The sequence below is a fragment of the Megascapheus bottae genome, chromosome 17 (assembly GCF_031878675.1).
Source record: "Megascapheus bottae isolate mThoBot1 chromosome 17, mThoBot2.hap1, whole genome shotgun sequence".
Classification (NCBI taxonomy): Eukaryota; Metazoa; Chordata; class Mammalia; order Rodentia; family Geomyidae; genus Megascapheus; species Megascapheus bottae.
In genome coordinates, this window is record NC_143525.1 from 40,285,889 (window position 1) to 40,298,950 (window position 13,062).

General features: G+C 41.9%; 1 long non-coding RNA gene across 1 annotated transcript; it reads left to right on the forward strand.

Annotated features, from left to right (window-relative positions):
- Positions 1-253: 253 nt before the first annotated feature.
- LOC150051889 (uncharacterized) lies at positions 254-2,358 on the forward strand. Its single transcript, XR_016538454.1, has 3 exons — positions 254-353; positions 1,529-1,634; positions 2,124-2,358. It is a non-coding gene; the product is annotated as an uncharacterized LOC150051889 (long non-coding RNA).
- The last annotated feature ends 10,704 nt before the right edge of the window (positions 2,359-13,062 follow it).

Here is a 13,062-nt window from a genome sequence, read left to right on the forward strand (position 1 = left end):
ATGAAAGACAGAGAGGTGTAACCCCAAGAAAAGAAAGAGGTGGAAAGAGGACTGAGGAAGCCCTGGCAATGCCAGGGATGATTTTGATCCACAGATTCATCTCATAGGCTCCTGTTACAGCCCAGGAAGAGCAGAGGCGAGGCACGGTGGTGACGCCATCTTGGGGTTGCCCCAGGCTGGCTCTGTACTCACCATGGTTGTTGTCAAAACCTCATCACAATGTTGCCCTAACAGCTTTTTACTTTGCAGAAAAACACCTGCCTTGGAGAAGGCGACGTGACAAGAGACAGAAGGAATGTACCAGAAGGACAGCCCAAAGTGCCACAGAAGTTCTCAAGAAATAAATACCGGAGGTAGGGAAATTGATAAAGGACCTCACTGCCTAGAGCGACAGGATGGAGGACCATGTGATCTCAGAAAGACGTGACTCAGTGGAGGGTAGACAACAAGAACCTCTGGCTTTTTGTTTCTAGTTCTAAGTGATACAGGTTAATATTATCACACTTCAATACTCTGTCCCTACTAGTGATTGGCATAGGTCTTAGCTTTTGCTTGGAGAGCTCCAAGGGGCTGAGGTCTTGACTTTGAGGTACTTGATTTCTAAGGCCTCCTGGCCCTGACTACTGTAGCTATGACAACAATCAACAGACTTGACTTCTTCAAATGAACTTGGAACCTCTGGGGTCAGCTACGTCATTTTGAGGCCCGTGCCACATGCATCCTCCATTTTCTCTTCTTGGGATGGATAGATGGCAGAGCAAGGGAATATATTTGTTTCTTTAAGGGTAAAACACATTTGTTCTTGAAAGAGTTTATGCTCCCTCCCCTCCCTCCTCCCAGTCTGATGAAAGTTGTTTTTCATGTCTACAATGCAGCTCCTTTCTCATCCTCCTTTGTGAAATGGTCAATCCCCAGGGAATAAAATGGAAACTGCTGCTATTTTTACAATTCCAGAAAGCCATCCACTAGGCATAAATATGGTCGTGAGAGACCGGTGTTCTTTTTTTTTTTTTTTGGTTGGATGTGGGGTTTGAACCCTGGGCCCTGTCCCTGAGCTCTTCACCTCAAGGCTAGCACTCTATCTGGTGTTCTTTAATTATGTTCTCCCCAAGTTCAATCATTACTTAGAGAAACTTCAAGTAAAAGCTAAACAATTTGTAAGGGCTCTGTCTTCCTTGTGGGTCCTCTCTATTAACTCTGTAGACTTTGTAAATTCTAAAAGGGCTAGAAAATTTTAAAAGCACCCCTCCCCACTTTGGGACAGCTTTTGTTTTCTTTGACCCTACATAGCGAATCTCACAACCTTTGTTATGCACTCCTTGGATCTCTGTACATAGCAACGAGGGCATGAGGTGAGCTGGTTTCTTCCCATTAAACATGATGCCACCAAGCTGTTACTGTCAGTTACTGCCTTTAACATTACAGCTGTTGGTCAGCCCTTAGTGGAAAACGGCAACCTCTTCCCTCCTTTCGAGTCTCAAAAATAAAATAAATAAAAATAACAAAGTTTTCATTCTATTCCTACCAGAAAATGCACATACCACCCCAGAGGGAGTTAATCTGAGAACTTTCCCAGACAGGATCTCTCCAAGCAGGAACAGAGTTCTGGACTTGAGGACATCCACTTAACCTGGGTATGCCAATCAATGGTTTGATTTTTAGGAAAGAATTGTTTTGCCTTTTGAAGAAAAATATTCATCAGAAAAGATAATATCTTTATGACTATCGGAAAGATATCCATGGGGTTGTCATGGAGGAAAGATATGTGTGTGTGTGTGTGTGTATATATGTATGACACATGTGTGTTTTGAGAGTTCTTCCATATTCATTTCATGGACACATGTGAGTTTTGGGTCTTTGTGTCAGAGAACTATCATCCTCTCTCTTTTGTTTCCCCATCCACAACCTGTATTTTCTTACCCTAAGGAGATCTCTTCTAATTTATTGTACTTGTTTGATTCTGTCTGCCTTTGTGTATAATGTGGCCAGAGTTTTGGCAAAGCCAATCATTTGCAGATGTGAACAGTTCCTTTGGGGCTAGTGGAGGTCTTTTCCTTTTTCTTTTCTTTTCCTGGAATCCAGTTTCTGCTGTTCATGGGAGGCTCTGTTCCATGCTGACACAGGACTATCCCTTCCCACCCCTGAGGAGAAGACTGTGTGTTCTGGCCAAGGAAGAATGACATGAAGCAGCCGTGGACTTGACCTTGTGAACATGGACTAGTGATTAGGAAATGACAGCAGCTTCTGACAAACACATTTAAAAGAAATCAGACCCAACCGCTGTATTTATTTCAAGGCCTCCTCCATTTGACAGTGTTTCTCGAAAAACATCGCTCAGATTTTAATATAACACAATTCTCCTTCAGTGACTCATTAAAATAAGCATATTAACTCAATTGCCATTTCGTGGTCATATCTGTAAGTGTCACATGAGATGTATCCTGCAACAAATCCCTTAAAAGTCATCTATCTCTTCTAGAAAATGGAGTGGTACGGCTTAAGTGGTAGAGCTCCTGCCTAGTAAGACCTGAGTTTAAATCCCAATGCCAGTAAAAGGCAAAAGCAAACAAACGAACAAGAGGAACTAGGCTTATAAAGCTCTCAACAGTTTCTTCACACACACAGCCAATGTTGGTCGAATCTTTGTATTTTTTCCCCTTGCACTTAGCTACTGCCAATTCTCTTACTCTTATCTCTCCATTTGCTCTGGCTTCCTTATTTTCTAACCTTTCATAGTAGCCATAATAATACCACATACAACAGAAATTTATTCTCTAAGATTTCTGGGGCGTGTGTGTGTGTGTGTGTGTGTAAACATTTGGCATCAATGTATCAGAAAGGCTGTGATATCACTAAAATTTCTAGAATAAATCCTTCCTTGTATCTTTCAGCTTCTAGTGGCCACCAGCGTTCCTTGGCTTGGGGCCACAGCTTGTCAATCTCTGCCTGCCTTTGTCTTCACATGAACTTCTGTCTGTGCTCTGTCCTCTTCCTGTGAAGACATCAATTACTGGATTTGGGGTCCATTTCTAAATTCAGTATGATCTCATTCCAAGTTCCTTAATAATTAAATTGGGTCCCTTCTACACAAAGTAGGGCAGGATCTTGGCCTGTGCTCTGGCTCTCAGCCCAGAAGTGGCAGAGTATGAGAATGTAAAGGTTTCTCCTGGTGCCTTCACAGGTAATTGCTAAGCTGATGGTCTCTCAGCTTCTACTCCATGAAGCTAAAACAATGTCTTCCCCACACTGTGTGACCTAAGGCACAGACAGCTGTCATACCAGTTCAAGTCACATCAGCTCATATCTGGTATAGAGCTGTTTGCTATTGTGGTTGCCCAAATAGGCAGTTAGATGGACAAACAGCACTTTCACAATTTTTGAGAATGTCAGATCCTGTTGGACTCAATTCTTGCTCAAATTATAGTTGTAGTTTCTGAGTCCATTGAGAACCATGCTGGGCTACGAGTCCAGTCTCAACACTCCAAGGGAGCCTGATTTGCTGGCCTCTGGGGAATTCCAACTCAGATGCTTTATGATGCAGAGGCCAGCGTATTGCATGAGCGAGATGACATCTTACTTTCACCCACATTTGACTGATAAGATCAAGGTATTATTGCTGAATACTGATTATCTGAGGGTTCACTGGGACAAGCTCAGGTACTCCAGCAAACAGATGTGAATCACAGAAGAAGAGAATGAAATGAAAACACATTAGGTGGTCCTGGAAGCTAGAAAAGAGGGAGACTTATTACGAACCAAGGGGAGGACAGAGCTGTCATAACAGTGGGAGTTTGAGATAAAACAACTGATGTCCAGGGTGATTCAAGTGCAGCCCAGGGGTGGAGCTAAATCATGATTTTCTAAAGAAACAATTCATCAGATTTTGCTTTGTGTAGTGCTGGAGATTAAAGTTGGATCTTGCGTGGGTTAGGAAAGCTCTCCTACCATTGAATTAAATTCCCAGCTCCATCTTAAGCTATGTTTTGTTTTGGAATGACATGATGTACCTATGAATCTCCCAGAAGCTCTGTTGCTAATAGCTTCACTGAAAGGACCCGCCTCTTTTCTAGAATATTGTTTCACAAGGCTTCCTTCACAGATCTCAAGTTCAGTGTTTCTGCATTGCATCTAGTATCATGTCTATAGTCATAGCTACTCAAGAGGCTAAGATCTGAGGCTCGTGGTTCAAAACCAGTGTGCAAAGCAAAGTCTGGGGAGACTCCAATTCCGGTCAACCATCAGCAAGTTGGAATGGAAGTGAGGCTCAAAGTCATAGAGCACCAGTCATCAGCAAAGAACTGAAGAGGCATAATCTAGCCATGAGCAAGACAAAACAAAATAAATAAATAAACAAAAAAACAAAAGAAAAACAAAGTTGAGCTCAAGCTCCAATATCAGCACAATGAAAAAAGCCCCCCAGCTCATTTATGTGTATATGTAGTGCTTATAAGGAAACTCAGCAGTAAAAGTCCAAACTATTATGTCAACTCCAAAAAACCTTTGATAAAATGACACATCATTATTTAATGTGATATGATGAAAAACCATAACTTGTCACAAGACACATCATAGATGTTAGGAGGCGAATCTGCAAAGAAACATGTACCTTAATCTAGATTAAACATTATATATACATATACTAGTTGAGTATTAGTTAGAATTAGTCTTAGGTTACTTGAAACTTTTTATGACCCTGTTCAAAATGTCAAATGACTAAGAGAAAGGGGCAGTAAATATAATCATAATGCTCAATGTACCTTTGTGAAACCAGAACTAAGTAAGCCGAGGAGATGGGGGAGAACTATGGGGGCGGGGAATGATCAAAGATGCATTTTGCTCTAAATTGGCATGTGGAACGGACACTCCTTTGTACAACGACTTAAAGATAATTTTTTAAAATTCTTTTTAAAAGTTAGCGGTCTAGTGCAATCCTTAATGAGTAGAAAGTCCATCAGATGATGATGTGTTTACTGAGTATCTGAATCAAGCTTAAAAAGTGTGACATTTCCCGGGGCTGGGAGTTTGGCCTAGTGGTAAAGTGCTTGCCTAGCATGCATGAAGACCTGGGTTCGATTCCTCAGTACCACATACATAGATAAAAGTTAAAGTGCTTGCCTAGCATGCATGAAGACCTGGGTTCGATTCCTCGGTACCACATACATACATAAAAGTTGGAAGTGGTGCTGTGGCTCAAGGTAGAGCTCTAGCCTTGAGAAAAGACAGTGCTCAGGCCCACGATTGGCAAAAAAAGTGTGACATTTCCAATGATTCTTCTCCCTCTTCTTATTCCAGGTAGTCTTGACAACTGGCTTTGCTCAGTCTTGTGATCAATTTGCCATATCCCTGAGCTGTAGCCAGCTGCACAAGTGGGAATGTCAGGATTTGGGGGGTTGGAAATGCCTTCTTAGCCCAGTTTGAGCTATTAAGCTCTGAGGTGAACTCTTACTGTTTTATTCTCCCAGCCTGGACCGTGTGAGTCATAGCTGGAGGCTCTGTAAGCAGCTGACCCATGGTCTAGAGACATGGGTGTCACCAGACTTCTTCTCACTCTTGGCTTGCATCTATTGCTCTTTTGACCTCAGTCCAGAGCCTCTCAAACTTTTCCATAGGTTGACTCTGATGACCCCAGAGTGTATGGAGAAAATCTTATCTGGAAGTTTGGGAGTCCCAATCCATGGCAGCAGACCTCAATCCGAAAATGTCTCTTTTTATGTCTTTCTTCATATGTGAAATATGTGTACAAATTATGTCATTTTGTGATTTAAAAATATAGATCTAATATTTTCTCTGGAAGTTTAGTACATTAATGCCAGGAAGAGAGATTGTGGGTATAACTTGTTGTCATTGTGCAACCATAGACAACTTACCTGGGATCGATTACTCGGAATCTACATGGAGAAGGACTGATAAGAGACCTTGAAGAGCCAGGGTACTGGGTGGCTCATACCTCTAATCCTAGCTCCTCAGGAGGGTGAGATCTGTGAATCATGGTTCAAAGCCACCCAGAGCAGGAAAATCTGTGAGACTCTTATGTCCAATTAACCACCATAGAACAGGAAGTAATGCTGTGGCTCAAAGTGGTAGAGTACCAGCCTTGAGCAAAACACTCAGGGACAAAGCCTAGGCCCCACAACTGACAAAAACAGAAAACCAAACCAACCAAACAAACAAACCAAAAACCCAAAACACACTGAGAACTGGGTTTGAATCCTGACTTTGACACTCAGCAATTGATCCTGTCTAATTAAACACTCCTATTTTCAGTCTCTTCATTTGTGTTGTGGTGTGAATACGAAGAGCACATTTCAAAGGCTGATGGAATAAAAGCCTGGTTGATGGCTGATGGGACTTTGGAAAGTGACTGAAGTATAAAGGCTAGGACTTCATTCAAGGGTTTTTAAGTGAATGCACTATGAGGAGATGGAGTAAGTCACTAGAGATGTGCTGGTGAAGGGTTTATCTTGTCCTCAGACCCCTCCTCCCCTTTTCTCTACTTCCTAGCCAATGAGATGAGCAACTCTGTTCATTCTGTCCTCTTCTCTTCTCCACCGTGACCATCTCAGTGAAGCCAACGAACCATTGGTTGATACCTCTGGAACCTGATGCCGAAATATATCTTCCCTCCACCCCCCACCCCGGGTTGTTTTTCTGAGGTGTTTTGTCACCACACTGAAAAAAATGACTAAGATAATCTGTAAAAAGGGAGATGAGTGTCACCAGACCCACATGATCATTTTGATGACATGTTTAGACTGTGTGTTACAGTCGTGGGGATGAGTTAAGTACTCCACTGCTTCCTTAGCTTTCCTTTTCTCTATTCCTTCCCTTTCTGAAGGAATTGCCCTCCCACCTCTCCCATTTGGGTACTTAGAAAAGGAAGAGTGAATGGAATAATCCCATCCATTTTTCCCCCTCTGGAAAGTCTGTATTTCAGAGCACCTTGAAAGGAGAACTGTCTGAACTTATCTTTAAAATGTCCAGGAGAGCACGCTGCCATCATCTGGCAATTCCTTTCAGCTCTCCACACTTGTTCTTTCATCTAACTGACAATTCCTAAGAAATGTATATTAGACCCATACTGTGACATACACTATGCTAAGTCCTAGAGAAACAAAGATATCTGGCACAATGCACCTCCTTAAGATGCTTGCAATGAGGAGGGAGTAACCCGCAAACAAACACATGCAGTGCTATATAACTCAATCCCTGATTTTAAAATACCCACAGAGTATCCTGGGTCATACAGATGGGGTATCTTCCAGGATTTGGGAGAGGATGGATGATTTACAAGTGCTTCCCACAAAAAAGGACACCTGAGCTAGACCTGAAAAGTTATGGTGAGGAAATAAGGAAAGGTTTTACAATTCCATTGCAGGTGAAATCTTCAGAGATGGATAACGTGATTCAGAAAAGTTTACACTATATATAAGACTCCATATCAACATGAGCAATGAAGTAGTGGTGACAAACACATTGTTTGGCTTTATTCTTGTGACAATGGAATGACTAGAGAAAAAGAAATAGAAAGTTTACTGTAGTAAACCAGAGTGGTTCACAGAGGCAATGGTTTCCCTAGTTATTAATTTCTATTTCCTATATCTTAGGTTAGTTGGCATTGTAGAGTGTTTTTTTTTTAAGAGGCGATAGAAAGTTACTGTGAATACTGAAATTGTAAATCTGGTAATGACAGAAATGGCAGTGAAACACCTTTGTGTGTGGGGGTGGGGGTGGGGGGTGTGTGCATGCAGAGTATACTATCCACTGTTGAGTCAAATGTTTAAAATTGTATTTCTTATTTTATTTTTCAAATACTCCTCTGTTTATTCATTGTATGATATCAATATGCTATCTTCAGACTGTCAGGAGAATGAAGCCTAATTCTAATGTATTTTTAAGTTAACTCTGTTAACACCGTTAAGTTAACTCTGTTAACACCGTTCTATACATTTGCTCCTCTGATACTCTCAATGCCATGTTGTGACCAATGTTTTATCTTCTCTTAATAGACAAGAGCTAAGTCAAGAATTTGTCTCAGGGCTGGGATATAGCTCAGTGGCAAAGCGCTTGCCTAGCAAGTGCAATGTCCTGGGTTCAATCACCAATACCAAAAAAGAAAAGACAATAAAAATACAGTTTAAAAAAAATGTGTCTTAGATTGGTTCCCATGACATACTGCCTCCCTGGATTCTGTCAGTCATGAGATGAAGATTTCTTCTTTACCTGGGAAACTGGCCGAGAAGGGGTATGGGAGGAAACAAGAGTCTGTCTTGGTTCATCTTGGTTCATGTGAGGTCTCTCTTTGCCTCTAGACAAATCAGTTGGTATGTTATTGGTGGTGATGGCCGGCAGGGTCGGGAGGGGGGCAGTATTTAGATTCCCTGCATGTTTCTTTAAGGATGTTAAGAGGAACCAGCCAATACTAATCTCAAACAGGATATCCTTTGGGGAAAAACACTCCACACTAAATACAAACAAGAGATTTCAAATTGAAGGATTGCAGACACTCAGAGGATCCCTTTCATTTAGATTTGTGTATTTGTGTGTGTTGAGTTTCAGAGTATCTCTTGAGTGTTTAAATGGATCTCCCACTAGGTATATGGTGATCCTTTCTGTCATCCTGTGTCGGTCTGTCTTAGTGAATATATCTCCAAGATTCTTCCACTCCCTCCTTCACCACGTACACGTTCGTGCACCTATGATTTTCTGTGCATGTTTCTTTAGATGTGATGGCTCTGTCTTTCTCATTTGTTTTCCATTAACGAGTCATGAAGTCTGTTAGGACACTGAAAACCAGAAGGATCAGTGAACTCATTCTCGCTCCCCCTCCTCATCATGGTCAGCCAGGACCACCCACAGCGAACGCTGCAGCTCAGCCTGTGATTTTCCCTGGAGACGATTCTTCAGTGGAGTTTGCTTTCCTTTGGCTTTCGTATCTGGGTTCCCTGATCTCTTCATCACGGAAAGCAGGAACCCTCCTTTGGAGACGTCTCATTGATGATCAGTGCCCCTGTAAAGAAGAGGGAATGGGCCCCCCAACCCCCACAGCCTCAGCTGCATTTATGTTTGAAAATCCCTTTTCCTGCCTACCAAGTGTTCTTCTGAATGCCCCATTGTTACAGTCAGACTCACCACCCCTTTTCGAGGGATTTAATGGCTAAATCAGATCTTTCTCTCATGGCACGTCTCCAGGCGGACCCCCAACCCTTATCTCACACACTGATCTTTCCCACTGAAAACCTGGTGCCAGTGTGTCCCAGAGGCCTCTCAAACCCCCTAAAGAGAGCACTTCAGAGTAAACAAATCCAAAGACCAAGAGGATATTTACAACCAGTGACCCAGCTACCAGTTTCCTTGGCTGGCCCTGGAGACAATGAACGTCTGCCTCAGCCTTCAATTGTACTGTCAGAAATTGATACGGTACCAAGATTGAGAAAATATTATGCCAAGCCAGTCAATACGCAAGCAAAACATTGTCTACCCTTTCTTTAGAGGATCTGACAGGCTGTTTGTTTGTTTTCACAGTGGTATCTTTGGTCATCACGAATTCTCAGCCTCTTTGGTCTAAATGTCCTCACCCAATTCCCAGGAACTCAGGGAGCGGGTGTTGGAGGAAGAAGCCTGTTAGTACCACACAACTTTCACTGTTCCTGGCAGGGGACACAGCCAGGAGGAGTCGTGTGCAACCTCACAACACTCTTATTAGTGCAACCGAATGGAAGCATCTCCTACTCTCTTTTATAAAACCCCTTATGCCAAGGCCCTCAAGATCCCAAATGAGCCAGGATAGTCAACCAAGTGATTAGAAACCAATTGACACTTCTAAAGATCATTTTGCAGCCCTTGAGGAAAGAGAAAACCAACCGTATAAAACTCTGCCTTAGAGGTTGATTCCTTTTCAGGTATTCTAGAATCATGACCCACCGTCAGGTTTTCTTAATCCCACTTGTCCCCTTTTCTTTAACCCATATATCCAAGCCTCTCAACTTCACATGTTACAGGTTTGTTATTCGGTTTATTTATTGCTTTGTTTCTTTGGGGTTTTGCTTGTTGAATTCAGAATGCCTTTCTCTTTTCTGCCTTATAAAAGTCTATTCTTATCTTCAGGCTTGACCTAAAGGACCCTCCTTCAATTTCCACTTATTGCCAGTCTCGAGCCTTCTCTCCACAATCTGTGCTTATCTTATTTTTGAAAGTTTCATTCCTTCCATTCTTTCCTTTTTGCCCTTACCTCTCCTCTCTTTTTCTAAAGTTCAGTCAAATCTTGTTTCAGTTATCTAGTGATCCAAATAAACAAAATTCTTCAAACTGAGGTTGGTGAGGATAGCCTCTTCTCTGCTTTAGGTGACACCACTGGGACATCTATATTGAGTGGAAGAGCACTTTTAAAACAGCTCAGATACAGGGCTGGTACGTTAGAACTGGGCATTGGATGAAGATCTCGGTACCTTTCCACATAGATCTTTCCATAGGCCTGCCAGGGCTTCTTCAGTGAATGGAGGCATAGTTCTTTGAGTAGGACAGTAAGAACTCTGAAGTGTAGTTATGACGTAACTTGTGTAACTGTAGACACCTAATTCAGATTTCCATACTTGGAAGTAGGATGTTATCAAAGTAAAGATGCAAAATATGAGAGAAGCAAAAAACCAAGCAGTGAATGGACACTGAGAGATCAAAAAAGAGTAGAAAACAACCTGACCAACAGTTACATCTACTAGGAAATACTGACCCAGAACTACTCAGCTAAACTCCCTAATTGCTAAGGGTAAGTTTCTTCACATAAATCAATGACTAACATAACCATTCAACTTTATTTAGCATGTCCCAGAATGCTATCTGGTACCTTTAAAAGCCAGGCTGCTTTCAGATGTGAAGATTCGTTGCTCTTGAGAGAAAGGAATGTGGCACATGGTAGCTTCAAGACCGCTAGATCCGAGAGGAACAGAGTGGGACCTCTCTAGAGCAGTGATCAGCAAAGTAGGGCCTAGAAGCTAGGATAAGAATGCTTTTCACATCATTGAAGCACTGGGAGAATTTTCAGAAAAAAATGCCTTTTGATCCCTGGGCTAGAGCATTGGAAAAGGCTCTCAACCCGAGGGATGAGTAATGTCTGTAGCCATTACTGTCTAGGTAGTACTAGAAGCTATGCGAAGAGATGTTTCGATAGCAGCACCAGGATGGAGCATTTAGAACCTAGTAAGGTCCAAAGAATTCTAAGGAATTTCTAACGTTACCTAATGTTGAATATAGGCATTGAGACTGAATGGCACTTAGTGGATATCTGGACATTGTTCAGGCAGTTCTTCTATGTATGGTTCCATGTCAAGGGAGATGAGGCCTTGAATTTCAAAGGTGGGATAATAATTTGAATCTTTGTCTGATGTAGAGCTAAAGGTTCCTTTAATTAGAATTTTTATCACAGATCACTCAGAGTTAGAGAAGAGCATTAATAGAGTTTCAAAATTGAGGTTACCCTATTTCTTCAAAAGAACCTAGGTTGCATCCAGTTAATAACTATTTTCAGGAACAGATGTCTTTCTGGAACAGATAATAGGTGGGGATGAATTTGCTGTGTTTTTCTTATTTAAAAAGAGCTTTGAGTCTCACTAAAGCCTAAGGGAATCAACTTCAAAGAAAAACAGCTCCCAGAGTCTCCTTCCCACATGTCCCCATTCTTCCAAAACGAAAAACAGCTCCCAGAGTCTCCTTCCCACATGTCCCCATTCTTCCAAAATGGATCAACCCTTTTTGTTATTGCTGTTGTTGTTATTTTGAAGAAGAGGTCCCTGGGAGGGGGATATGCATATAATTCAATCTGTACCAAAATTTGAAGTAGAGTAAATTTCCAGTCACCCCAGTTCAAAAAGGAAATGGGAAAGTAAGTTTGATTTTTCTTGTTTATGAACGAAGCATATCTCATCGCTCACTTTGTCAGGTCCCCTGAGAAAGTTACAGTCCTGATGAGAAAATTTTCAATTGGTACTGTCAGATGCCTGTTGAATTGCCCTTAGGGGCACCTGGGGCTGGGTCTTGGCTGGGATTCTGAAGAGTTGGATCTGAGATGAGAAAAAGTGGAAAGCTCTGGCAAGAGATCCCATGGCATCCTGCCAATTTTATTCGCAGACCCTGAGCTTCCTTGTTTTGCCTAACCCTGTGCAGACTAGTGACTTAATTTCAAATAATCTGTTTCTTCCCAGAGTCTCTTCCTGGAAGGTGAATCCAATCAGTGCCTTTGAGGGCTGTCTTTTAAGCAAGATGTGCCATGCTGACTTTGTGGGCCTGTGTTGGCAAGTATCATCAGAAGCTGCTTCTATGTACTTACAAGTTGTTGAGAGCATATAGTATGCCCTAAGTAGGGCAGGTTTTCTTCCCATTTCCTATCCAATTACAGAATGAGATTGAAGCACCATTTACCATCCTATTTAATTCTTCTTCCCAGGCTGGTGCTTTATGTTCCAGCCTTTGATCTGCTGCAACATGAGATTTCCCAGTGTACCCTTGTAAATTATTTTAAAAAATTCTCTCACTGGAACTTGGGTCCCGGGCAGCTATCTCCCTGGTATGAAGCTTCCACAACAAATCAGACACAGAGGAGTTCTCTTGGAAGTATCTGCACCAGTTTACCTTTCCTTTGCAGCCTGCTATTGTTTGTAGACAGAATAGCTAAAGGTTATTTTTGATCCCTTGAGGGATCCTATCAGGATTCATATCAGTCATTAAAAGCCTGCTGTGTAAGGCAGCTGAATGTATCCAACAGTACAATTTTAGGCAGGAAACTGTGAGTTACTCCCATTCACTCCCAACTCACTACAGGACTTGTTTGAACATTTTATCTTGGTACAGCGGCCAGAAAATGTTTCATTCTCTTTCCTTACATGCAGGGAGCCGCCTTTCCTTGGATATCTGAACTCGGAAATATTTAACATTCTCCCAGGAAATAACTTCATTTAACCTATTGTTTTGAAGTGCTAAGAGTAATTGACTTGAAAGTAGCTTGCGTAAATCAGTCGTGTTGATTACTAAATACAATGGTAATTGCAAGGGAGGATAAGGAAAACACAATAT